Below are 27417 nucleotides of genomic sequence, written 5' to 3'. Positions count from 1 at the left end.
AAGCTCTCCGCAATCTTTGTTATCCATCAAGAGACTAAAACATCAACAAGCTCGGAGTTTGTTGACTGCCAATAGCTATTAAGAAAAACAACAAAGAGACACTAGCAGTAACTTCACACAAATGTTATCATTCTAAAGTTTCTCTCACAAGAAAATGAATACCAGCTCTCATTTGCATTATGTGAGAAAAGTTCATTTAAAAATCAAACATAAATAAGGTACAGTCAATCTCTCAGACAGTGTTCCTCAGATTAACTAGGTTCCAAGTATGCTAGATTTATGGACTTTTGACCATCTTTAACCTCACTAATGATTTACCTGCAATGGCTTACATATCATATCCCCCGGGAACTGATGCCATTATAAACTATTATATTGAAAAATGCAAGATTCACAGAAGAAGCATTTGGATGTTGGCAATAATATATCTTATTAGTTATGTTCTTGCTAAACTGTAGAAAGATAAAATAAAAAGCAGCTTGACTGTTCCTGTGGAAAATAAACAAAGGCACATCTATAATAGAGATTCTTTTATCCATTTATATCAAGAAAGCTGTTGTTCTGCAAAAATAAAATTGCAACCTCAAGCAAGCAGTTCAGGAAATCAAGCAATTAGATGCAATCAAACAGTCTTATTATGAGCATTACCTCAAATAAAAGCATTAAACAGCACTGTAAACCTCAAATACAACAGCTACAGATTATTTGCTTAAATAAAATAGTGGGGAACACTTTCTTCCAAGTAAAAACAAACAGAGAGAGAGAGAGAACCACATCCCTATCATAGAATCTTGATGCTATTGACAAAGGAAGCAAAATACAGCCTTTCAAGAGCCTAATTATTATCATGAGAAAACATGTTTTGTAGGTTTGCAAACCTTGACAGTCCCAGGAAAACAAAAGTTGTAACATTCGAAGGACATATGCAATGTCTGGAGTGCAACAATCAAAGACTTCTAGCAAACCAAACAGCTGCCCATCATAACATTTAGAATACCACAAGTTCAACATTGCATCTGCATTAAATAAAAAGCTAAAATATGAGGTAACATTTCTAGTATGCCGAAATTTCTAGTCTGGTCATGCTAAGCTAACTCTTGGTACATAATCACAAAATTTGTTGATAATCTTGGACTGTCTAACAATTTCTTAGCCAGCTGTGATAAATGCCGGGACACACAGTTCTCTGCCCAAGTGCAGCATTTTCTTCTCTTTGCTACGATAACAAGTTTCTGCAAAACCACTGCATTCTTTAGTAGAAAGTTCGAAAGTTCGAAAAGCTTACAAAGGCATTCTTCAGACTGCCTTTTCAATCATTCTGTTCCACAGTTGACAATCTTAACATTCTTGAGATAGGAAAACAAAGCGTCTGGAATCCAACTCGGCAAATTGATGTCATCTACTTTGGCGAAATAGCTTTGCTCAAGCTGGAAAGGTGGATTCGCCCACTGAAACAAACAATAAAATCAGGATCCAAAGTGGGTCTACAGTCATATGGAAATAGTCCATAGAAGACTTAAATGATCTCAAAGCAGAACAATTCTCAAAACACATAAATGTTGAGCAGTTCCCAGCAAATGATCATAATAGCAAATACCTATCAGAAACACACGTACAGTACATAAACCACGCAAAAAGAGGTTTAGTTGTCAATGATCGTTTTCCTTTCTTAAGCCTGTTTACTGAATAGAAAGCAACAACCCTGACCATTTTTGTTCTAAAATGATAAAATATTCTTAATGATATTATATTTGCATTCTCCTTAAGAAACTCCTTTGGAGGGAAGGGGTTTTTAGAACTTCAAGAAGTGAATGAATGTAAAAAAGAAGAGCATAAATAGAAAAAAAAATTGTGACCTCAGTTGTGACTCCAAAAGACGCGAGGTTTGCAAAAGACTGGCTATTCCATACAGATTATACCCCGATTCATGCAAGTCTAGAGTATTTTCATCTCAATTCTGGAAGCATCACTCCTTCAAGTTTCATCATGAACACAACCTGGTGAAATAATCTCAAAGAAATTAGTAAAGCATAGAGAAAGAACCAACTATAAAGAAGGAGTAATCCACAACATATATATATTGTTATGATAAATCTAACCATCTAAACACTCAAGGCCAAAAGCTTAGTTTCTAAAATAATCTATTGCCAGTACAGAAATACTCTGTCCATTTCAATTTGTTTGCCTGATTTTGACTTGGCACGGAGTTGAAGAAAGTAAAAAAGACTTTTGAATCGTGTGGCCCTAAACTAAAGATATGTAGAATGTATCAAAATTCTTTTTAAACTTGCGATCTTAAACATGTCATAAGGTAAGTTAGAATTAACGAGTTGCCAAAAAGGGAAAGAAACATTCTTGTTGGAATGGACTAAAAAAGAAGACAAACAAATTGAAACAGAGGGAGTACCACTTCATAAAGTAACATAAAGATGATAAAAGGTGAGGACAAGATAATCCTATATACATTATAAATTTCCTTTCAATTATTAAACCAAAAAAAAAAAAAAACTGAAATTCTCATGTTTGCAAAAATTTATAATTGTATGATATTCTAAAGACTCCTTTTTCTTAGGCTTACATCCAGCAATTCTTTCCTAAAAATCAAATAGAGAAGGCACGAATAAGGTCTCTTGACATAGAAACAAACCTCTGTAAACCAACATCCAATTATTAGCTCAGTGGCGTAACTCAACTTTTGAACATAGTCTAGAAAAAGGTTTCTGATAACTTGATGATAATCAAGACAACTGTCGTCCTCAATATCATCTTCGTTACACTAGTCAGTGATACAATTAATGCGAAAAGCGAGTCTGGCAATAACCAAAGAGGAAACATTTACTAGCATACACTTGAAATCATCAAGTTCTCCTGAAATATCCAAATGCTTAAGATGTGGGGCAAAAATTTCCAAAGAATCATATCCTCTAACCAGAGGCTCCGAAGGGTATGTCAATGTAGTCTCTTTAAATTAGAAGAAGTAATTTCTATACGATGACAAACCTTGCAAAATGACAGCTCCATAGTTTCCAAAGCAGGACAACTTGACAGTAATAACACAATATCATCCTCTTCCAACTCTATTGAGTCCAAAGTTAGGCTCTTTAAAGCGTTCCAAGAGTGTCTATTGACAGTAATACACCTAGTATTGCAAGATAGTCAAAACGCGTTTTGAACGCATAGTCAACAAAATGCATTTTGAACGCGTAGTCAAAAAAGGAACAAAACGCGTTTTGAACGCGTAGTCAAAAAGGGAGGTTCAATACGCGGATTTTACGCGTTTCTAGTTTCCTATAAATAGAAGACCTCTTGCCCTCATTTATCCCATCCCAGAAAAAGAGAGTAAGAATACAAAGAGAGTTATACACCAAGATAAATATGTTAGTCTTGAGTGTCCTCTTTAGTAGTTGTTCCTTTTACAAGAGAGAAGTGTTAATTGTTGTTTTCTCCTTGTATTTGAGAGTTGTGTACTCCATATTAAAATAGTGAGATCCTTCTACCCCGTGGTTTTTCCCTTCTATCAGTTAGAGGGGTTTCCACGTAAAATTCTCGTGTCCAATTTATTTTCATTATTTCCATCATATCAAACTTTAGTTGTGGTGCTTTCTCACCCCAACAGTGGTATCATATCAGAGCCCTCGGTTATTCTGTCTGTTTTATGCGAAGGTACTATTCATGAATAGCAAAATTTTTGTGAATAATAAATTCAGTGAATAGTACTATTCACATGAATAGTAAATTTCGGTGACGGTACCGTTTGTCACGATTGTTCGCAAAAATATTCAGAAATGATCTAGAAGGGTGTGAAACAAATAACAATATCGAGTACAACAAAGTTTGACGTTGAAAAATTCAATGGGACTAATTTTTCATTATGGAAAATGAAAATAAAAGCGATATTGAGAAAAGACAATTGCTTAGCTGCAATTGAAGGTAGACCCACAGACTTTGTTGATGACAGCAAATGGAACGACATAGACAGCAATGCAGTTGCTGATCTACACTTGGCACTAGCTGATCAAGTGTTGTCTAGTGTGGCGAAAAAGCGGACGGCGAAGGAAATATGGGATACTCTTACAGGGTTGTATGAGGCCAAGTCTTTGCATAATAAAATCTTCTTAAAAAGAAGATTGTATACTCTTCGAATGGCAGAATCCATGTCAGTTACTGAACACATCAATACTTTGAATACTCTGTTTTCGCAACTTACAACAATGGGTTGCAAAATAGAGAAGACTGAACGTGCGGAGCTTTTACTTCAAAGTCTGTCTGACTCGTATGATCAACTCATCATCAACCTGACGAACAATATAGACAGTCTAGTTTTCGATGAAATTGCAGCCGCTGTCTTGGAAGAAGAAAATCGGCGCAAAAATAAGGAAGACAGACAAGCAAGTTCGCAACAAGTTGAAGCTTTGATGATGGTGAGAGAAAGACCAACGGAATGTGGCCCTAGTGGGAGTCACAATCATGGCAGCTCTCAATCAAGAAGTAAGAAGAATATCAAGTGCTACAACTGTGGCAAGAAAGGACACTTCAAGAAAGATTGTCGGTTCAAGAAGAAGAGTGAAAACCCTGAGCCATCAAATGCTCAAGGGAATGTTGCATGTACCTCGGATGATGGTGATATTTTATGTAGTGAGGAAATATCAAATAATGAAGGCAGAAAATGTTTCGCTCATATCTGGATCATGAACACAGGAGCAACATGGCACATGACTTCCAAGAGAGAATGGTTCCATCAATATAATCCTATCTCAAGAGGGTCTGTGTTCATGGGAAACGATCATGCTTTGGATGTTATTGGTGTTGGGTCAATCAAAATAAAGATGTATGATGTCACGGTACGCACCATCCAGGAGGTACGACATGTAAAAGACTTGAAGAAGAATCTATTGTCTTTAGGATAACTAGATGATAATGGATGTTCATATAAGACTCATGGTGGAATCATGAGAATATCCAAAGGAGCGCTTGTAGTGATGAAAGCGAAAAAACTTGCGGCAAACCTATATGTGCTTAAAGGTGAAATACACCAAGAAGGAGAAGCATCAACCGCGTCAGCAAGTTCATTTGAAAAATCAACGATGATATGGCATCATAAACTTGGCCATATGTCGGAACGAGGTTTGAAGATTCTTGCTGAGCAAAAGCTTCTTCCAGGGCTCAAAAAGGTTTCACTACCCTTTTGTGAGCATTGTGTTACCAGTAAGTAAAATAGATTGAAGTTTAGCAGTTTCTCTGCTAAAAGCAAGGAAATTTTAGATCTGGTCCACTCTGATGTTTGGCAAGCATCGGTGGAGTCCCTAGGAGGAGCGAAATATTTTTTGTCATTCATCGATAATTACTCCAGGAGAAGTTGGGTGTATCCAATCAAGAGAAAGGCAGATGTTTTTCCACTTTTTAAAGAATTCAAAGCGCGGGTGGAACTTGAATCTGAGAAAAAGATCAAGTGTTTGAGGACAGATAATGGAGGAGAATACACTGGTGATGAATTTAATAACTTCTGTAAACAAGAAGGTATTAAACGGTAGTTCACGGTGGCATATACTCCACAACAAAATGGAGTAGCAGAGCAGATGAACAGAACCTTGTTGGAACGGACAAGAGCTATGTTGGCAACTGCAGGGTTGGAAAAACCATTCTGGGCAGAAGCAGTCAAAACCGTCTGTTATGTGATCAATCGGTCACCATCAACCGCAATTGATCTAAAAACGCCAATGGAGATGTGGATAGGAAAACTAGCTGATTATTCTCGCTTACATATATTCAGAAGTCCTGCTTATGTTATGTACAACACCCAAGAAAAATCGAAGTTGGATCCAAAATCCAGGGAATGCATTTTCTTAGGGTATGCTGATGGAGTCAAGGGGTATCGCTTGTGGGATCCCATAGCCCGCAAGGTGATAATCAGCAGGGATGTTGTATTTGTTGAAAACAAGATACAAGCAAAAGAAGGTAGCACTTCAAAAGAAAAATCAGAGACTACTACAGTTGAAGTTGAAGAAATAGAAGAAGTTCCTGTTTCTTCTGAAGCAGCACCAGAGCACGAAGAACAAGAGCAAGCTGAGATCGAAACTCCAGAAGTTCGATGATCAACTAAGGAGAGAAGAGAACCAGCTTGGCACTTAGATTATTCTATGGAGAGTAATATTGCATACTGTCTACTAACAGAAGATGGAGAGCCTTCAACTTTTCACGAGGCTATGAAAGGCCAAGAATCATCTCTATGGGTGGCAGCAATGCAAGAAGAAATTGAAGCTCTCCATAAAAATAAAACATGGGATCTTGTTCAATTACCACAAGGAAGGAAGGCCATTGGAAACAAATGGGTCTACAAGATCAAACGCAATGGTAATGATCAAGTGGAGGAGTATCGTGCAAGATTGGTGGTGAAAGGATTCGCTCAAAAAGAAGGTATAGACTTCAATGAGATATTTTCTCCGATGGTTCGACTCACAACAATTCGAGTGGTCCTGGCGATGTGTGCTACATTTGACTTGTACTTGGAGCAGTTAGATCTCAAAACTGTATTTCTTCATGGAGAACTTGAAGAAGAAATTTATATGCTCCAACCAGAAGGTTTTGAAGAACAGGGAAAAGATAACTTGGTTTGCAGGTTGAACAAATCTCTATACGGTCTCAAACAGGCGCCGAGATGTTGGTATAAGAGATTTGATTCCTTCATTATAAGCCTTGGATACAACAGACATAGTTCAGATCCTTGTGTTTATTACAAGAGATTTGGTGATGAAGATTTTGTTATTTTGCTGTTGTATGTTGACGACATGTTGGTAGCAGGCCCCAATAAAGATCGTCTCACAAATTTAAAGGCACAGTTGGCTAGGGAGTTTGAAATGAAGGACTTGGGACCAACAAACAAGATTCTAGGGATGGAAATTCACCGAGACAAAAATAATAGGAAGATTTGGCTTTCTTAAAAGAACTACTTTAAGAAAATCTTGAGACGCTTCAAGATGCAAGACTGTAAGTCAATTTCTACCCCACTTCCTATTAATTTCAAGTTATCCTCAAGTATGTGTCCTAGCAATGAAGCAGAGAGGATGAAGATGTCTCGAGTACCGTATGCATCAGCAGTGGGAAGTTTAATGTTCGACATGGTATGTACAAGACCTGACATTGCACAAGCAGTGGGAGTGGTTAGTCGATACATGGCTAATCCTGATAGAGAGCATTGGAATACTGTTAAGAGGATCCTGAGATACATCAAGGGTACCTCAGATGTTACAATGTGTTATGGAGGATCAGACTTTACTGTTAAAGGTTATGTTGATTCAGATTATGCAGGTGATCTTGATAAAAGTAAGTCCACCACAGGTTATGTGTTTACTCTTGCTGGAGGAGTTGTAAGCTGGGTTTCAAAACTGTAATCTATCATGGCTACATCTACGACGGAAGCAGAATATGTAGCAGCTACACAAGCTAGCAAAGAGTCAATATGGATGCAGATGTTACTGGAGGAGCTCGGGCACAAACAAGAGAAGGTTGCTCTGTTTTGTGACAGTCAGAGCGCTTTGCATCTCACAAAAAATCCAGCATTTCATTCAAGGACAAAGCACATACGAGTTCAGTATCACTTTGTTCGTGAGAAGGTGGAAGAAGGCAGTGTGGATATTCAGAAAATTCACACTAATGACAACCTGGCAGATATGTTTACGAAGCCGATCAACAGTAACAAGTTCATATGGTGTCGATCTTCTATTGGCCTAGCAGAAACGTAACATTGCAGTAATTGGGTAGAAAGAATGGTGTGAAGACTTAATCGATTCTCAATTAAATCTTCAAGTGGGAGAATGCAAGGTAGTCAAAACGCGTTTTGAATGCGTAGTCAACAAAACGCGTTTTGAACGCGTAGTCAAAAAAGGAACAAAACACGTTTTGAACGTGTAGTCAAAAAGGGAGGTTCAATATGCGGATTTTACGCGTTTCTAGTTTCCTATAAATAGAAGACCTCTTGCCCTCATTTATCCCATTCCAGAAAGAGAGAGTAAGAATACAAAGAGAGTTATACACCAAGATAAATATTTTAGTCTTGAGTGTCCTCTTTAGTAGTTGCTCCTTTTACAAGAGAGAAGTGTTAATTGTTGTTTTCTCTTTGTATTTGAGAGTTGTGTACTCCATATTAAAATAGTGAGATCCTTCTACCCCGTGGTTTTCCCTTCTATCAGTTAGAGGAGTTTCCACGTAAAATTCTCGTGTCTAATTTATTTTCATCATATCAAATTTTAGTTGTGGTGCTTTCTCACCCCAACAAGTATAAGTAGTTCCTAGAGTGTATGCCTCAAAAACATCCATGGCACATACCGATGGAACTTCCAATAAGCTTGTTTCTTTCAAAAATGGGCACCTCGCTCCCTCTTTAGCTAAATTGTCTGCCGCTTGATTTTCTTCCCCGAAAATGTGCCTAATGGTTGTGACCTGCAACTCTCTTATGAGGTATCTGCATTCAGAGATTATATTGTTAAAACATTGATAGCTATTAGAAATCATTTGTATGGCTTGTATCGAGTCAGTATTGATTTTCAAAGGTCGCAGATTTCTGGACAAAGCTATTCACAAGCCAAAGAGAATGGGCAGCAGCTCTGCTTGTGCCACATTAGTGTGGGCACAGGATTTGATGTAACCAACTACCCATTCCTTCTTATGGTTTCGTATGACTCCTCCTATCCCACTTATCTTAGGTTGTATTGTAACAGGCCCATCGGTATTTAGCTTGAAGATGTTGTGTGGTGGAGGTTTCCAACACATTTAGACTTGGATGGATTATTTTTTACCCAAGGGTTCCTCTTGGTTAAGGATGTAGTACTCTCTTGCTTGTGCAATCACATGCTTAGTGTTTGTGGGATTTTTTAAATTTTGAAACAGGCTCTCATTTCTGCTTTTTCATACTTCCCACATACAAAAGGGCAGGACTGCTCCCCAAAGAATCCAGGCATCAAAAGGCTTGTTTTTCAGGAGGTTCCAGTTTTCCTTCCAGTTATTGGAGTTCATTTGGAATAAGTCAATGTAGTCCACAGAGGTGCTGAGATTTTCAATGTTTTCCCAGAATATTTTGGCTATGTTATATTGAAAAAAGATGTGGTCTATATTTTCAGATTCTTGTTCATAGTATTTACATATAAGATCCACATTTAATCCAATCCTATGGAGGTAGTTGCTGGTGGGAAGCGTCCCGTGTGATAGAAGCCAGAGGAAGGTTTTGATTTTGTTTGGGGCTTGGATGTTTCAGATCCAAAATCTATCAAAGGTAATGTTGTTCTGGCCTTGATCTTGGTTATCAATGAGTCTGTAAGCACTTTTAGTGGTGAAGATCCCATTTTAAGTATGGTCCCAAGTGATCAGGTCTTCCATTATGTTAGGGGCTGGGAGGAAACTATCCTTGATAGTTCTAATCAGGTATTCAGGAAGGGTGAGGGATAGGGGAGATAGGTCTCAAATTCCATCTTTACACAGGGAGCTGACCATAAGACTTTGGTCCTGCTTAGTTAGAGGGCCAAAGATGTGGCTGGCTTCTGATTGTTCCAAGATTTGGACCTATCCTCTATGAAGTTGACTCTATTTCCTTTGTTAACAATCCATCTAATACCCTTGGTGCAGGAAGCCCATCCTCTCCTTAGGCACTGTCAGGTTCTAGAGTTAATGGGTTTGTTGTTTGGGGAGAATCTGTTGTGACAATATTTATGGTACATAACTTTGGTCCAGAGGAATTGGCGCTTGTGGTACATTCTCCAGACTAACCCAGCATGCAGTGATTTATTTTAACCTCACATTTTTGCATTCCAAGTCCTCCTTGGTCTTTGGGCTTTGAATGCACATACCTAATTAATGGTAAGCTTCTTTATTTTTAATGTATAGTTTTATAATAAGCTCTCTGTTAACTGCATCTCATATATTTTAAATCTAAATTTGTGTTTTTGTAAAAGAACATCTGAACAAAGCAATCATCGTATTGGTTATGCTAACTATTAATTTATGGAAGCAATTTATTACATTCCTTTTAAAAAATAAAAAATAATTGAAGACTAATAATGTGAGCAAACTCAAATAGGTAATGTAGAATTTTATACAAATGTAATAAACTGATAAAATATACCTTTTAATTTGCTAAAAATAGACTAGAAACATGATCTCTAATTTTCCAATCCTAACCTCACCGGACTTCAATTTATCCACTTCTAGATTCAAAATTGCTTTAGGGAGACAAACAAACTCGTTGATACTTTGGCTAATGAAGAAGCATATATCAATCATGATAAATGATTTATAAACATCAAAGATCTACCAACTTAAGCTCGAGGTCAATTCATGATGAATATATATCATCTTCATTCCTACGTTTAGGATTAAATAATTCAAGAAAACTTACGATATATGATGATTTCTACTGCGACTTTTGTTATGTCTAGGACATGTAATTCTTTCATTTGGCTGACACTACGATAATTTCACTTAGTATTTGATTTATCTAGACCTCAAAATTTAGATTACCAAAGTTCCAAGAATTGGGTAGATCCAATTCCCACTTGTATTTTGTGGAAGTTAGGTTTATAGGATAGACTTATTTTAAGCAACTTATAAGTTAATTTTTTTTTTTACGTAGTTACATTTCTTTATTTACCATATTTTTCATTACTCCCATCCATTTCAAAAAATTTCAAAAATCCCTTCTTTCCATCCGGATACATTAATTCAGTAATCCAGATTACTGAATTAATGTATTTGGATTACCATGTTTTTAAGGAATTTCTGTAAATCGAAAAATGGTAGGAAAAATGATAATTATCCCTTTACACTATGTGATTTATGTAAACCCGCCCAACTTATTTTTTTGGACTTATAAACTGTTTTCAACTTATAAGCTACTTAAAATAAGCTCATCCAAACAAATTCAATTATTTATCGGGTTTATGTTAAGCACAAAATGACTTTAAGTTAGTTAGTCAAACACTCAAAAAAACTGAAAATAACTTATAAGCAACGTATAAATCAATCTAAACGGGTTCATATTATGTTTTACTCATTTTTATATTTACTTTTGAATTTTAATATGTGAGATGGGAATTCATGTCGAACGCCCCGCCACCTCAAGGCGGCTTAAATCTTTTCTTAAAATAAAAAATAAAATAAAATAAATTAAAAAAATAAATCGATGTGACTTAGGAAAGAGCATGGCAATGAGCCGCTTAGTTATGGGTAGTCTATGTACCCAATATTATCTACTGATGGATGTTTGGCTCAAATTCAATTGAAGATCAACTTCCAAGAAAATATGGACAAATAATTCATATTCCCGTTGGCTACAAGAAATCTAGCTAATTTTAGTCAATTTACTTTGGCTTCAAGGTTATCAAGCAGACATATTTGCAATATTAAATAATTACGTATGTATCCGGATACATGACTATCTCGTTCGCGTCCCTCCACATCTCACTCTTCTTATTTTGGTATATCTGTTAGCAAAAATATATGTATATAGATATATCTTTCTTAATATATTTTAGAAAACTCTTAATTAGTGGTAAGATACGTAATTATTTAAAAGTATAAGTAGAATTAGTAAATATGGTATGAATGTATGTCTAATAAGGTAGCTTCTCCTTAGATTTCTATTAAAACATTCAACAAAAGCAGAATGACAACACCTAGGATTCTCTAATTTCGCGGCCATCTTTTGGTATTAATTAAACTTAAATGTATTGTGCGTAATAGTTAGTGGTGATGATGGTTAATAATAATGTTTAATTTGGTGTGGTGTTGTGGATAGTAGCAATAGTTGGTGGTGATGACTGATAGTTGTATGGATGATAGTGATAGCTAATGATAGTGATGAATGATGACAGATTGACAGTAATGAATATGATGGTGATTGTCGATAGTGATTAATGATACAGTATTGTTGTGATAATGAACATGATTATTGATGATAATTATAAATGATAGCTAATGATAATTAATGACGATTGATATATATTGACAAAGCTAATTATTAGTTGATAATGGTGGACGGAGACACAAGAACGACATTCATTCACATATTGTTTTCATAAAAATTGGGTCACTCTTTGCGTATTCCCCAAGCCTATGAAATAAATAAATACTTATGAAACTGGACAGTGGCCATTTCATCTCTTTCTAACTAGGATGTTCTTAATTAGAGAAAAAGCTTAATATAGTCTCTTATGTTTGAATTCAGACTCAAAATCATCAAAGCTTAATATAGTCTCTTATGTTTGCATTCAGACTCAAAATCATCAAAGCTTAATATAGCCTCTTATGTTTGAATTCAGACTCAAAATTATCTTGTTTTTTAATATGGAGCACTAATAATCATTCATAATAAAATACTAGTGGCGTAGTTTTGGTCTGCCCTCAAATTTGTCTTTTTTTTTTTTTGTGTGTGTGTGAGATCGAAAAGTTCATCACGCCACAATTCATGTGCAACAGTACAACCTTGCAATGTTATTGGTTTAGTTTAAAAAATAATAATTGATTTTTGATTATTAATTGCAATGATATTTGTACTATACAGAACAAGGAACTAAATATTCTTCTTCTCACCTTCTCTCATGGAGTAAAAGGAAGACAACTGAATATTCCATACACTAAATTGTGGACAAAACTAATGTTAAAAATTAAAAAATAGACAAAAACTTGAGAGAGTGATCAAAAGTGCACTAATATTACAAACATAAGGGACTATTAGTGCTTCTATGAAAAAATAAGGATTACTTTTGACTTTTAGCTTTTTTTTTGATATGTTTGAAGCTTAAAGTAAATTGCTTAATGAGCCTTTGTCAAGCATATCTAAAAATTAAAAAGTGCTTCCTAAAAATAAACTTATCCAAAGACCCTCGATCTTAACTCAAAGATAAGAGACTATTTTGAGTTTTTTCTCTTCTTAATTAAGCCACTCTTTCTTTTTTCTACTTTATTTGATGTGTTAATTAATTTGGAATTTATGGACTCAACGAGATTGATATATTATGATGAATTCCATGATAAAATATATATGTTTAAAGAATTTATTGTACATTTACATATTTTGATACTCTCTATTTTAATTTGTTTGTCCTACTTATTTTTTTTAGTAACTCTTTGATTTTAATTTCCACATGATATGTTTAATACCACAAAATTAAAAGATACTTTGATATAATTAACATATTTTTAATTTAATATCACAATTTAAAAGTCTTTCTTATTTTTAAACTCTTTATCAACTTAAAATGGAACAAAGAAATTGAAACGAATGGAGTATATTTCTTCTTTTCGTCGGTTTTATTTTAACACATAAACAAATGAAAAAGAAAAGAAACAAGTCTTTTTGTTCAAAATAATGTTACGGGAAATCCTGAAATGCGTATATATCATCGAATATTAGTTAGTCGATGGTTTCACATAAAAGGTTACAACCACTAAAGCTATAGTAATTAGTAGGGTGGCTAAATAATTATATAATTGTCGTTATCTACATTCATATGTAAAGGCATCCGATTTGAGTTTTCGGAATGAAATTGTCTTTTAATAGAATTTTTTTATATCCTGAATTTAAAAAATTTTAAACACAAATAATAAATATTCAAGGAATTGTTACCCACATATTGTATGTAGTGACAGATTTAGGATTTTCACTAAGAAGGTTCAAAAAAAAAAATATAGTGTCTAGAATTTGAACTTGAAACGTGAATTTTGACCCCCCACCCCTCTCCCCGCCAATAAAAATCACTGAACTAATCTCTAGCTACTAGCTAGTCTTGTGTTCAAGAAATCAAAATTAATTTTATATATACACACTAAAAAAAATTGGAAAAAAAAACCTATATATTGAGTAATATTTTTTATGAGAGGGTTAAGGCATATTTAGCTGTTTTTTTAATTATAAATTTCAAACTAACGTTCTTGTTTCGTACTTGAATCAGTTTTGATTACCAAAGCTAATTAAGGTTTTTCTGTTGGTACGTTTGTAATTTTTATTCATGAAACTTTGTTTAATGTACGTTCGTTTAGTGTAACTCCAATATCTTTTCTAGAAATCTAATTGTGCTGGGTTATCGGAAATACCAATACAATAATATCATCATCACGGCATTGTTGACAAAAGAAATTACTTTCTTCATTTTAATTTATATGGTGCACTTTTTTTTAGCCCGTCTCAAAGAAATCACGCTATCATTTTATAATTAAAATAATTTAACTTTAAATTATTTTTTTACCGTTAACAAAATAATATATGAATATTTACTCATTTAAAAAGTAGAAAATATCTATTTCTAAATCCAAAAATGAACTTGGTAGTTTATCTCCAAATCCTTCATTCAATATATGTTCAGAGTCCAGACAAAAGGTGTGTTCGGTAGAACCATATTTTTTTAAAAAAATTAGTTTTAAATTTGCAAAAAAATTTACGAGAATACGCAATCCTAACCCATGAGTTATTATTTTTTCGCTGAAATTTTTCACTCAAAAATATTTAGTGACTATTTTCATAAATATTTTAAATATATTGATGAAAAAAGAAAAAATATTATTATTTTTATATAGAAAAATTAAAAAGATTCTCATTATTACAATGAGAATCTATTTTTTAACATATATTTCTTAATAAATTGATTTAGTAGAAAATGAATAAAAAAATCAGATCATATTCTATAACACAATTTTAATTTCGCACTTATTAAAGATGGAAAAATTCCTTATTTCCTGACAGTGATGGCTTAGGAAAGAGAATGGGAACTGGGCTTTAATTATTATGTCATAATATGGTAGGCCTAAATCCTCATGCCATTGTCCAATATTATTATCTACTGATCGATATACGATGTTTGGCTCAAATTAAATTGAAGGAGAGTTCCAAGGAAATATGGACAAAATAATTCCTATTCATCGTGTTGGCTACAAGAAAGCTAATTAGTCAATTTACTTTGGCTCCAAGGTCGTCAAACATAACATACCAAAAATATTCCACAAAAACAGCCAAACCAAATGAATAATGCATGTAATGCCACGAAATTTCTTAGCTCCTGCCCTTTAGTGCCTATAAATACCATAATAATTTTCATGAACCAAAATCAATATCTCCATTTTAAGTTTCTTCCTTATTTTTTGCTAATTTCTGAAATATTAATTGTTGCTTCAGAATTTTCTTAGAAAATACATATATATCAAGCATATTGATGGCTAGTGCTTATCTTGTTGAGATTTATGCCATGAAAATGCTTTACAAGGAGAAGATGAAGAAATTGGAGAAGGAAAAAGTTACAACACATGAAATTTGTAATGATAAGTCGAAAAAATCATCGTTTTCTTCTTCTTCTTCTGGTAGTTGGTTCACTAAAATGTTCAAGAAAGTGCATCCTGTCACAACTCCCTCCTCGGATTCTGCTACAAAATCGAGAACGTTCTAGCTTCTAGCTAGACTTTCTAGAGTCTCGCATTGATGGATAAAATAAATTGTTATCTGGCGTCATGGATAATATTCACTTAATTAATTATTTGATTTTTTTTAAGTCGAATTAGACTCCAAATTATTTTGCCGTGACTACCGCAAAATTAGAAAACACGGCGTTCTAGCTTTTTACTAGACATTTCAAGTAGATCCAAGGTTTATTTATATCTTGAAAAAGAAAATCATTATTTGTTTAAATTTTTTTCTCTCATGTATGTGGAATTTGATTAATTAAATGATCACATTTGAATTTGGTTTTGTAATTTTCCTTCAATTTTTTTAATCTTATATATGAGCAATATATCAAAAATTTCAGCGGTGATGAGCTTGTTCATGAATTGAATACGTTATTTCATGTTAGTAGAATACAAAATTTATTGAGCTCGATTCCCACCACAAAATAGTACACCTACACAGCCTTTATCGTCATTTTTTGATCGAAAGGCGGAAAGATAACTATGGAGACTTTGAATTATTCAAACACATATGTATGTAGAATTATATTGAACAGATCTCTCCTTTTTGAATAAAATGCATCACATAAAGTCTCTCTCTCCAAGTTCAAGATCATGCCAAATACTTATCAAAGAATAACACAGTGCTTTGACAGCCTAAAAACTCTTTAAAAGAATGGAAAAAGTAATTTAATTTCACCTACTTTTGCACTTTGTTTTTTCAGTCAACCCTTAATTAGACAATTTAGAATATTCAATTTTAAAACGCCAAATATATAAATATATCCTTAAATATGATCTTATTTTTCATTCTGATACTTTAACAAGCTTGTTCGAATAATTAGACCTTTAATGTATATTAAAATGTATTATTTTGGTCACAATCTTGACTAACTAGTAAACAAAAGAAAGTGTTTGGACTTCACTCACAATAATTTGATCAAAATATTAGATAAAAGAACTATATAAGGAGGGGATTGGGTAGATTATTTATCTATTTTCTGAAAAGAAAATGGACGGGAAAAGAAGATCTTCTTGTTTTGGAAATACCTTTGACACGTCATTGTTGACAACATAATTATTCTTTTTTTTTCTCGCACAAATATAGAAGGAAAAGAAAATCATACGACGGCCAAGTCAAAGTTTAGTAGAACCCGTTAGTGTTGGCAAAAGTTTTGGCAAATATTGTTTGTTCATAAAATTTTGTCAAAAACTCAAGATCTCAAAATCTATATATATAATAAAAGAGTAGTTTACAATGTGATTAAATTAAGTGATAAGCTAATGAAAAATACTTAGCAATTTTAAGATAAAATTAATAAATAATGTAATTGAAATTTTGAATTGAAAAATTAAAATTATTTGAATTTGAAAATATTAGACTTTTAGGAGGAAAAAATCATTTACCTTAACTAAAACTTCGAAATCCACGGTAATAGAGTTTTAAATGAACTCTTACTATTTTATAAACTTATCATTTCAGTTATAAATTTACTGTAGAGTTCTTTTTGAACTCTTTTATGGTTTTCTTAAGCTAATAATAATAATAATAATATTCTAGAGAGAGTGACCCTTTACATGATAAATAAAAAGTCATGTCAAAGTTCATTTTGAACTCTTTTACGATTTTCTTAAACTTTGTTATATATATATATATATATATATATATATATATATATATAATTTGAAATATTAAATTTGATTTTATTACACTATTCAAAATTTTAAAATATAATGAAAAATTATCACGAAGGAAGCCTATAGATTTTTGTGAAATAAAGTGTTTTTTTTTAATAAAGAAAAAAAAAACGATAAACAAGGAAGGCGGAGGGGGTAGGAAAAAAGTAAAATAAAAAAAGATAAAGGATCCTTTTTTATTGGCTTATGGCTAACTACAGAAAACATTTATATTGAATTTATGGATTCCGCAAATTTCTCTCAATTCAAATGTAGATATTATAAGAAAAATTTTGATTATATTTTTAAAAAATTAAGGATAAGGAAGAGTAATAATCTAATGTTTTCTTAACAAATTGATATAATATTTGAATTTGAATTTGAAGTTTGAGTTGAATGAATTTCTAGCTTCTTAAACTCTCTTATATATACTCCTACAATAATATTCTATGTCAAGCTTCCCTGCTCTTTCTTTTTTTGTTATGATTGCTACTATTGAATTATTGATCATTAACTTTGTTGAATTATTTATTGTATTTTTCATATGTTTTTTTTTATATATTTCTTTTTAATAGTTACATTTTTATATTCAGATAAGTGATGATCGTATTACATGCTATGTTTTTCATGCAATATTAAGCTCTAAATTCAAGTAAGTAATATTTTTCATTCTGATTAATCCGTTTGATTATTGATAAAATTAAAATACATGTGGTTACATAAATAAAAACAAAATCAGCTTTTACTAAGAATTTTAATTAAGCATTTAGTCTTTTAAATTCTAACTTTTATTACTGTATTTATATTATTAATTTTATTAAAATAAGTATTCATATTATTGTATGTGTTTTTTACTGAACCAAGGTAAATCTCCATTTCTGAATAAGGAAGTTTCTTACATTACTAGCAAGGCGCTTTGTTTATTTAGTTGTGAATTTGGAGTAATTTTGTGCATTGTATTTTAATTTCAAGTTATATTTTCTTTTAGTTTTAAAAACGGATTGTGTTAATGAATATGAAAACTTTAGATTTTATTTATCAATGTTAAAATGATCAATAAATGACATTCTACAATATGAGTAGGAGACTGATATGTTTGATATTAATCGATCTCCTATAATACATAATAATTGTTTATGACAGAAAACTATATTAAGTTAGCATCTTTAAAAAATATTCTATATGTTTTTCTAATGTGTCATGTTATTAACTTGAATTTTAAATTATAAAAACATCTAATATATTAGATTATTTTGAAGTCTTCTTCTAATCTATATCTTATTTATTTCATCATGCATAATAAAATTATCTATTATAATTTCTATATTTTGATGTAAGAGAAAAGAAAACTCAACTGCTTATCTTTTGAACACAAAAAAAAAATATTAATTCAAAACCAAATTTAAAAAATAAGGTAATTAAAATACAGTAAAAAAAATGTAAACGGTGGATTGGAGGGTTAGGGGTGGGGGAGGGGGAGGGGGATTTGAACTATTTTTTGAGAATATAATGAATTAATTAGATAATACACATATTACTATTTATAAATTTTAAACGGAAGAGATGGGAGAAAATTAAAATAAAAATTTTAATTATTTTTGACCTTGAAAATCCTTATATTGTAAAAAAAATACAATAGGAAAAAATATTAAACACAATTTTTTTTGTAATTACATAATTATTTTTACTTATATAAATTTTGATTAGAGATAGGAGAAGGGGGGAGGAGGGGGGGGGGGAGGAGAGATTTTAACAATCTAATATCTTTAGATTGTGAATAATATAATTTAAAAAATATAAAAATTAAAAGTCTTTTTTTTTTACAATTACAAAAAAAAAAATCCGTATAAAGTGGATAAGAGCTCGGGGTATTAGGGTGGAGGGGTGGTACTGGTATGGGGAAAATAGAATATTTTTTAAAAAATAAATAATATTGAGGGGGGGGGAGGTGTAGGAGTGGAGTGTAGACATTTTTTTCCGTATGTTATTGAGAAATAATATTGATAGTTAAACTTTTTTTTCAAGATTATATAATTTTAACATACTCAAACAAGACATTTCAATATGAAACGATTAAAAATATTAGTTTAACATTATCCGTGCATCTCACTAATACATATACTAATTATATAAAAAGTGATTTTTGGCCCCAAAATTTAGTTTTTGGATTCTTTTAAAATTTATAAACTTATTACAAAATTTTATATTTTATAGAAATAATAATTCATTAATTATAACTCCAACTATAATTCTATCTATACAATCCCCCATTAAACATATTCTTATTAAAAAAGATTGTTTGTAGAATATAAATAAAATTATATTAAAATATTGCTAATTATACCATTGTTATTACGGAAAAGAGCCAAAATTACCCCTGAACTTTGAAAAATAGTTTACTTATGCCCTTCGTTCTACTTTAGGGCCAATTATATCCCTACCGTTATACTTTGGACCAAATATGCCCTTGAGATTAAATCTGTTTTTTATCTATTTTTTAAAATCAGTTTTTTTTATTTTATTTTAAATTTGTTTTTAAAATCTGTTTTTTATATGTTTTTTAAATCCATTTTTTAATCTATTTTTAAATCTGCTTTTTAAATTATTTTTTTTAAAATCTGAGAATGCAAATTTATTTTAAAAACAAATTTAAAATAAAATATAATAAATATATTTTAAAAAATACATAAAAAAACAGATTTAAAAATTTTTATTTTAAATTTGTTTTTAAAATCTGTTTTTATATGTTTTTTAAATCCATTTTTAATCTATTTTTAAATCTGCTTTTTAAATATATTTTTTTAAAATCTGTGAATGCAAATTTATTTTAAAAACAAATTTAAAATAAAATAAAATAAACATATTGTAAAAAATACATAAAAAACAGATTTTAAAAAAATAAATTAAAAAGCAGATTTAAAAATAGATAAAAAAACGAAATAGATTTTTTTAAAAAAAATATGTTAAAAAAATGGTTTTAAAAACATATTTAAAAAAAAATTAAAAAAATATATTTAAAAGGGGAAATAAGTTGACCACTGAAAAACTGACACGTGGCATTCTGTTATACTCAAGGGCATATTTGGCCCAAAGTATAACAGTCACGATCCAAAAACTGAGGTCATGATGGCACACATCTCAAAACTCAATCTGATGTATAATCCTAAAAATAAAACTCATACAAGACTCCCAAAGGGGAAAGTGATGCCACGATTTAAATAAATAAAAAAAAAACAATGAAGAAATTATCCCAAAACCTGGTGTCATAAGTTTAAAGAGCGTCTAATACAAGGTTCGAATCTGAAGATACAACATAAGTCTCTGAATGATACAAAAGACTGAAAAATAAAGATAGACTAGTGACGATCCGAATTCTGGGACCTCACCACTAATCTGAGAATACACAATCCGCTAGAATATTAACTGTCACGTGGGGTACCCCGACTAGTATCTGCATCAAAAAGGGACACAGAAGTAGGGGTGAGTACAATTCACATGTACTCAGTAGGTTTTAGCTGACTGAGTATAAGGAATTAATCAAACCTATGAAATAAACTAAGGAACGCATCCACCTGCATACAGAAAAGTCCCACTTCGACATCGGTGACGCCAGTTTATATATATATTGACGCGAGTAAAGTAAACCCATAATAACAGCTCATAATCACAATTAACCAGATAATTCAAGCAGCACAAATATCAATGCAATACAATGCAATATGATGATGCAATGATGTGGTGGTACGGTAGAATCAAGACTGTCGTATACACCTGCTGAGCTGTGCTACCAAGCAGGGCCCATGGGGGTCTCGCAGACCATATACCTCAATCACAATATCTCATTATCCTTGCCACCTCCTCGTGGTCAAGGGATCACAATGCATCCACTACCCTGCCGGAAAACTGTCTCGGTCAGGGACTCAAGATACAAAGGTTTAAAGGTGTTTCATTTTCTTTCTCAAAAAGAATTTCCATATTTTCTCAACTTCCCATGTTTCATGATATGATGAATGAGGATGAATGCATCAAAACACATATGCATGGAAGTAATAATCAACTCACATGTGGTATAAGGTTCAAAGTTCTCAAAACTTAACCTACACATGATATTCACCCTCAATAAATAGTAACGGGAAAACACACTTTCATTTAAATATTCACCCATTTCTCAACAATATTTCAATACTCAAGTATGCTCAAAACCCCCAACTCAATCTCTTAGGCGGCATCACAAGTCAAATAATATACTCAAGCCTGTCTCTTAGGCAAATCATAATTCACATGCTCTCAAAGCAAATAAGATAACAAATAAGGCCCCCACACGGGCTATGTAATACAAATAAACTCCGTCACGGCAACACATTAATAAATAAGCCTCCACACGGACATCACAATATATATAACATTCTCAACTCATACTACAACCCCATCCCAAAGTCTATAACATATGAATGACTAATTACCCCATCCCAATCTCAAAAAAAGATAGTCAAACCTACCTCAATGGCCGAAACCGCACTCGAATACCTCCACCAGATAAGCAACTCTCGAATTCAGCGCTCGGAATGACAACCCACTATCAACAATGAAACATACACGTCACAAGGAGTCCAATGACACCCATATTGATAGGTTTCGGAATCGGGGGTAAAATGATCCAAAAATTAACTATTTTCGAAAAGGGTCAAATCTGAAAATTTATTAAACAACCCCATTCTATTGGTAATAAGGAAATCATGGTTGAAAACCCCATAAAAATAGAGCTCAAAACGAGTTGGAAATCACAATTTTCCTTAAATTCGGATTAGGGAAGAAATAAAGATTTTTGGGGTATGAAAATAAAATTTAAGAGTTAAAATCGTCAAAAACTTAATGAAAAAGGAAGGTTTTATGTCAAAAATCACTTACCCAACACTTTGCCTCAAAAATCTCTTCTCAAATCACCTTAAGGAGTTCAAGAACTCAAACAAATGATGAAAAATATTGAAATGGGAAGAAAGGGGCATTTTCTGCCCAAAAAGTTACTGTTCACGCGTGTTACTGTTCACGCGTGTTTTGTACAAATTTTCAAAAATCACCCTCAAGGTCATTACAATATCCACCACTAAAAAGGATGTTCGTCCTCGAACATAAGATAAAATAAAGTACCTGGGGTCTCAAAAAGCTGAGGGTACCGAGCCTGCATATCAGACTCTAACTCCCAAGTCACCTCCTCAGCAGGCCGATGCTACCACTGCACCTTGACCTAAGCGACCTCCTTGGTCCTGAGTCTACGAAGCCGCCTATCTAGAATAACTGTCGGCTCCTCCTCATAAGTCAAATCCGGACTCAACTCTACCGCATCATAAGAAATCACATGAGACTCATCCGGTATGTACTTGTGAAGCATGGAAACATGAAACACCGGATGGATAGCTGACAATTTAGGGGGTAAGGCCAACTTATACGCCACTCCACCTACTCTCCTCAGGATTTCAAACGGGCCAACAAATCTTGGGCTAAGCTTGCCCTTCTTTCCGAACCTCATCACACCCTTCATGGGCGATATTTTAAGCCACACGCAATCACCCACCATGAACTCTAAGGGACGAACCCTCCTATCAGCATAACTCTTCTGACGACTCTGAGCTGTCAATAGTCTACCCTGAATCAAACGTACCCGCTCCACAGCATCCCTAAGTAAGTCAGTATCCAATGCATCAACCTCAATAGAATCAAACCATCCAATGGGTGATCGACACCTACGACCATACAATGCCTCAAATGGTGCCATTTGAATGCTGGAGTGATAACTGTTATTATAGGCAAACTCTGCTAAGGGCAAGTGTTGGTCCCATCGGGTACCAAAATCAATTACACAGGCCCTAAGCATATCCTCCAACACCTGAATAGTCCGCTCGAACTGACCATCGATTTGGGGATGAAATGCTGAACTGATCTCTAGCCGCGTACCTATACCACGCTGTAATGCCTTCCAAAAGTGAGAGGTGAACACTGAACCCCGATCCGATACAATAGAGATAGGCACCCCATGCAGCCTAACAATCTCACGAAGATAGATCCTAGCTAACTGATCCGGATTGTAGCTAGTCTTCACCGGAAGGAAATGGGCTAATTTGGTCAATCGATCCACAATCACCCAGACAGAGTCATACTTACCCAATGCCATAGGTAATCTAGACACGAAGTCCATAGTGATACGCTCTCATTTCCACTCAGGAATGGGCATCCTTTGCATAGGACCACCCGGTTTCTGATGCTCATACTTCACTTGTTGGCAATTTAAACACTTAGCCACAAAATCAATAATGTCTCTCTTCATGCCACACCACTAATAGTGTTGTTTCAAGTCACGAAACATCTTTGCCACTCCTGGGTGAATCGAATACTTGGAACAATGAGCCTCCTCCAATATCATACGTACCCATTCACTAACCTTGGGCACACAAATGCGACCATTAATCCTCAAAACTCCTTCCGAATCAAGAAAGGCTGATTTTGCTTCACCACTTAATACTTTGTCTCGAATGGCCCTCAACTTTTCATCTTCAAACTGGTGTGTACGAATCTGGTCCATCAAAGTAGACCTAGCCTCCACAAAGGCCAAAATACCATGATGTGTAGAAATATCAAGTCGGACCAACTGTCTAGCCAATGACTGAACCTCCAATACCAAAGGCCTCTCCACAGCCTTGAGAAAGGCCAAACTATCCATGCCAGATGCTTTGCGACTCAGGGCATCCGCTACCACATTAGCTTTTCCCGAATGATAAAGTATGGTAATGTCATAGTCTTTCAATAACTCTAACCACCTACGCTGCCGCATGTTCAAATTCGGCTGAGAAAAGATATACTTAAGGCTACGGTGATCAGTATAGACCTCGCAATGCACTCCATAGAGATAATGCCTCCACAACTTCAGAACAAACACCACCGCTGCTAACTCTAAGTCATGGGTAGGATAGTTCTTCTCATGTACCTTCAACTGTCGAGAAGCATAAGCTATAACTCTACCTTTTTGCATCAATACACCACCCAAGCCGACTCCAGAAGCATCACAAAACACAATAAATGCCACGCCCTCCTCGGGTAAGGCTAGAATAGGTGCTGAAGTCAATAATTCCTTGAGCTTTTGAAAGATCACCTCACACTCCTCAGTCCACTGAAATGCCACGGTCTTTTGAGTTAGCCTAGTCAATGGGGCTGCAATAGAAGAGAATCCTTGAACAAACCGACGATAGTAGCCTGCCAACCCAATAAAACTCCGAATCTCGGTAACCGAAGTAGGCCTAACCCAATCACGAACCGCTGCAACTTTGGATGGATCAACCATAATACCATCCTTGGTCACTATATGACCCAAGAATGTCACGGACTCAAGCCAAAACTCACATTTGGAAAATTTTGCATACAACTTCTCCTCTCTCAATCTCTGAAAGACTGTCCTCAGGTGCCTAACATGATCCGCCTCATTCTTGGAATAAACCAAGATGTCATCAATAAACACGATCACAAACGAGTCCAAATAAGGTCGAAATACCCGGTTCATCAACTCCATAAAAGCAGTCGGGGCATTAGTCAACCCGAAGGACATAACCACAAACTCATAATGCCCATAACGAGTCCTGAATGCAGTCTTTGGGATATCAGATTCTCGAACTCTCAACTGATGGTAACCCGACCTCAAATCAATCTTTGAGAACACCGATGCATTTTGAAGTTGGTCAAATAAATCATCAATGCGAGGAAGAGGATACTTGTTCTTGATAGTGACTTTGTTCAACTGTCGATAGTCAATACACATCCTCATAGTACCATCTTTCTTCTTCACAAATAAAATCGGTGCACCCCACGGTGATACACTAGGTCTAATAAACCCTTTCTTCAATAAATCTTCCAATTGTTCTTTCAACTCTTTCAATTCTGCCGGAGCCATCCGATAAGGAGAAATAGAGATGGGTTTAGTGTCATACTCCAAATCAATCACAAAATCGATATCACGATCAAGAGGAACTCCCGGCAAGTCTGTAGGAAATACATCCATAAACTCTTTCACCACCCTCGTAGTCTCTATATGAGATGACTCTGTAGTGAGATCACGTACATGAGCCAAATAAGACAAACAATCCTTATCCATCAAGCGACGAGCACGAATATAAGATATCACCCCCTTAGGATATGAACTCGAATTACCTTTCCATACCACGCTAGGTAAATCGGGATAAGCTAAGGTCACGGTCTTTGCATAATAATCTAATATAGCATAATAAGGAGATAACCAGTCCATACCCAGTATCACATCAAAATTAAGCATGTCTAATAAAATCAAGTCTGCACGGGTCTCTCTACTCGAAAATATCACCAAACATCCCTTGTATACCCGATCCACTACTAAAGATTCACCTATTGGGGTAGAAATAGTAATAGGCACAATAAGGAACTCACTCACATAATCAATACCCACATCAAAATAAGTCGACACATAAGAATAGGTAGACCCTGGGTCAAATAATACTGAAGATGAACGATGGCAAACTGGAACAATACCTGTAATAACTGCATCAGAGGCTTCTGCCTCATATCTACCCGGTATAGCATAGCCGAACTGACGGTCACCCTTAGCCTGTGAACCCCCACAAGCACCACCTCGTGCTCCACCCTTAGCACCACGGGTGCCACCTCTAGTATTCTGCGAAGAACCTCGAACAGCTGGAGCATCTGTAGAACGAACAACTGGTGCCCCGGGCCGTCTAGTAGAAGGAGCACGTTTGGGGCAATCTTGGGCCTTATGCCCAAACTCATCACACACATAACAACCTCGAGGACCTGAACTCTGTGGGGAATAACTAGAAGTGTCAAAACGACCTCCGAAGCTCGAAGAACCCTGAATAGCTGCCTGGACTGGTCTGCCCTGATAACCATGGGTTCCTGAACCCGAATATTCTCTACCCTTGGAGGAATGATCGCTGAATTGACCCTGCCGACGGAACCTCTTGGCCCCGCCCTGTCTAGCACGTCGGATACTCTCTATCATCCTGGCATGATCAATAATACTCTGAAACGTACCCCCAGACAATACAAGAGAGGTTGTAGCCTCCTGGAGATAACCGGTGAATCCCTTCACTAGTTTGTGAATCCGCTCGAACTCGGTGGGAATACTCGACATAGCATAATGAGATAACTCATGGAAGTGAGTCTCGTACTCAGATACAGATAGGGAGCCCTGCTCCAGTCTGTCAAACTCATCCCTACGCTGATCACGAAGGCTATAAGGCATAAATCTCTCAAGGAACACCTCAGTAAACTGTTCCCAACTCATCATAGGAGAACCAATAGGTCTACAAGCAAGAACTGAACTCCACTATTCTTTGGCCACTCCCGCAAATTGATATGAAGTGTAAGCAACTCTATGTGCCTTTAAAATGCCTAGGTTGAACAACCTATCTTGGCACTCAGTCAAAAAGTCATAGGCTTTCTCTCCGGCTTTACCATCAAACCTTAGAGGCGCCAATAGAACGAACCTCTCGAAACTCTTCTGCTCAGCTACCGACATGGCAGCATTAGCAGAAACTGGCAGAGCTGCAAATCTCGGAGGTGCAATAGAAGGCATTGAAGATAAACCAGGAGTCTGAAATCCTACACTAGGCCCCTGAACTGGCGATGTTGCACCAACTATGATAGGAGAACCTACAACACCTGAAACAATACCAGAGGTAGGAGCACCATCCAGTCTAGCCAATAATCAAACCAATAGCTCCTGATGAATCGGAGCACTATCGGGAACCACAGGAGGCTGGGATGGCCTCTGCTCCTCAGTCTTCTGCTCTAAGTCATCCTCATGCTCATACATGGGCTCAGGTGATAGCTCTCTAGCTCGTCCACGAGTAGGTGCCGCTCCCCTTTCTCGGCTTTGTCCCCTGACTCCACCACGTCCTCTACCTCGCCCGCGTACTGGGGCTCGAGCAGCAGGTGCAGCCTCACCCTCAGTAATTGTGGCTTTAGTCCTCACCATCTGCGCAGAAGGAATAGATCAGAGGTATACAACACTTGATATGAATAAATCGCACGAAGAGAGTAAAAAGAAAGAAATTCTCCTATTAAGTATCTTGTAGCCTCTCGAAGATAAGTACGGACACGTACCGATCCGCAAGACTCTACTAGACACCCTGCTCTTTAACTTATAAGACCGGTGAACCTAGTGCTCTGATATCAATTGTCACGACCCAAAAACTGAGGTCATGATGGCACACATCTCAAAACTCAATCTGATGTGTAACCCTAAAAATAAAACTCATACAAGACTCCCAAAGGGGAAAGTGATGC

At 34.8% G+C, this 27417-nt stretch overlaps 1 pseudogene; it reads right to left on the bottom strand.

Moving 5' to 3' along the window:
* Positions 1–826: 826 nt before the first annotated feature.
* On the bottom strand, positions 827–26647 carry LOC129903525 (uncharacterized; annotated as a pseudogene).
* Between the last annotated feature and the right edge of the window lie 770 nt (positions 26648–27417).

This window comes from Solanum dulcamara, chromosome 9 (genome assembly GCF_947179165.1).
Source record: "Solanum dulcamara chromosome 9, daSolDulc1.2, whole genome shotgun sequence".
NCBI classification, from domain to species: domain Eukaryota; kingdom Viridiplantae; phylum Streptophyta; class Magnoliopsida; order Solanales; family Solanaceae; genus Solanum; species Solanum dulcamara.
Note: the sequence above shows the minus strand (reverse complement) of the source record. Positions and strands in the feature narration are given on the sequence as shown.